Genomic DNA, 2,500 nt, shown 5'->3' on the forward strand with positions numbered 1-2,500 from the left:
TAATGAAGACAGTCACGTCGTCTGGGTATGCTGACACTTTGAAAGATTGGAAAGATTTGTTATGCGGTTCAGGCATGGGGCTCCATTGATTCTATTGTTCTGTTTACAGTATGTGATGACATCTCGCGTCACCATGCAGTTTGCGTGAATGCTTCTTTGTGGAATAGAGCAGGTCTGCATCTCGTCGATCACTAGTCCCATTGCTCTCTTTAATCTGTTTGTCAACAACTTTGACAAGATTTTATAATCTGTATTAAGCAGTGTAATGGGTCTCCAGTTTTGTAAACGATTTCTCTGACCCTTTTTGTATATCAATTTGATGTGTCCCGGTTGATTGTGTGTATGAAAGTTGTCCTTTCAAGTACACTTCATTGATGACATTTAAGAAATCGTCACCCAAAACATTCCATAAGCGTTTATAGAACTCTACAGAAAGACCATCTGTTGCTGGAGTTTACATGGTTTAAGTTGTTTCATTGCCTCCGTGAGCTCTGTCATGTCTATCGGCTCTTCGCATTGTAATCTTTCTGTTTCTGGGGCTTTCGTTCTAACGTTTCTTATAAACTGTTTTTGTAAATTCTCGTTTGTCGGCGATGCTGCAAATAGCGCTTCGTAGTAGTTTGCCGTTTGTACTAAAATCTGTTCTTTGGTGCTGGCTATCTCCCCATTGTCTGTTTCAATATCCTTGATTAGGCTTTGCTTCCTTGTATTGTCTCCAATTCCTTAAAATATCGTGTCGACAATTCTCAGCTTTCAATCCACACTGTTCTTGTTCTTGTTTGTTGTCCTTTCTGTCGCCCTCTGTCTAGAGTCTTCAAGCGTGTCTGAAGAGATAACAATTTATTTCTTGTTGCTTTTTCTGTGTCTCCTTCCTGGAGTTGTCTTAGCGTTTGATGATGCATTTTCTCCATTTTGGTCCATTGCTGTCGGTTTCGTTTTCCTTTGATGATGCCATACTTCTGAGTCAAGAATTGTATATTTGTTTTTCCTATATCCCACCATTCTCTTTGTTTCTCAAAACGTTGTTTCTGGGTTCTCCAGTGTTGCCACGGCCACTCTATTTGCTGTGGGTATGCTGAGTCTTTGAGATGATTGACATTGAATTTCCACATTCCCCTTCCTTGCTTGTGTTCATGTTCAGTCTGTAGTAAGCACGATATCGAAGAATGGTTACTGTAGATTGTCGGTGTTGTTTGTATATCTGACGCTCTAAGTTTGAATGAATTAGATACCAAGATCATATCTATTCTTTCAGCTACGTTATGCCCCTGGCTCTGTCACGTGTATGTTTTACCTTCAGGGTGAAGACGTCTGTAAACATAAATAAGATTGTTTTGAGTCATAAATTGCTGTAAGATCTTGTGGGTGCCTTCCTGGAATTAGTAGTCGCTTGGGAACGTTTGTCTAATGCGAGATCTGCTATCGTGTTAAAGTCTCCACACACAATGTTGTTTTGTTCTCCTTCTGATGTGTCGCAAAGTTCGTCAAAGTAGCGCACCCACTCGGTTAGTATGTTTGGTGCATAGACATTGGTCAAATAGAAATGATGAAAATCTGTTTTAAATAGTATGGTTTGATGACGTTCACTTCGTGACACTACTGACGTCGTCATGTCTGGACTCTGTCGTAATAAGATTGCCAGTTCTTTTCTATGATTTTTGCCATACGAATGATACTGTATTACACCTAAGCAGTGCTTTGAAAACTCCTGACGTTCATTTTCATTTGAAATATACGTTTCTTGTAAACATGATATTTCTATCTGGTCCGAATTATACCAAGATATCAGACTTTTGCATTTCTGCTCATCATGTAGTCCTCTGACATTTAACGTTGCAATCTTTAATGGCATAACCTATTTAGGAATTGATAATACCTTATAATGTAAACCCAAATACCATATAAAGAAAATGAATGTAGTCTTTTCTCAGTGGCGCCTTGTGCGCCACTTTCGACGTTTGCTCCTCTGCTCCACGATCGGTGATCTAGATCGTGTTCTGGATCTGGATCTTGATTCTGTTTTTTTGTCAAGTGATTGCTATGTTTTACGTTTTTGTTGGATTGTCGCTTTCAGTTGTCCTTCCTTTTCCTCTTCGTCTACTTCAATCTCTGACTGTTGGTCGTGATCTGTTGTGCTTTCTGTTGGATTGTGCTGTGCACACACTTTTGTTTCTGGTAACATGGTTGTTGCTGATTGGTCTCTTTGATTGTGTGTTTCTGGTTGTGATTGATTGGTGGTTTCCATTGCTGAACTTGTCACCTTTAGTAAAGGTTCTACAGTGTCTCTGGTATTTTCAGGATTCTGTTCTGGTTGTTCCATTATTGTTGGTGTGTTGACATTTCTGTTCTTCCACATTCTCTTCTTCTTTGCTTTCTTGCTGCATTTCTACGTTTTTGGTTTTTGTCAAGATCGTGGTCATGATTCTCATTACTCTGTCCTTCAAGGTTCTTATCATTGTTCTGTTGACAGTCCTTTATCATATGAGTGGTGCTGCCGCAT

The sequence above is a fragment of the Corticium candelabrum genome, chromosome 8 (genome assembly GCF_963422355.1).
Source record: "Corticium candelabrum chromosome 8, ooCorCand1.1, whole genome shotgun sequence".
NCBI lineage: Eukaryota > Metazoa > Porifera > Homoscleromorpha > Homosclerophorida > Plakinidae > Corticium > Corticium candelabrum.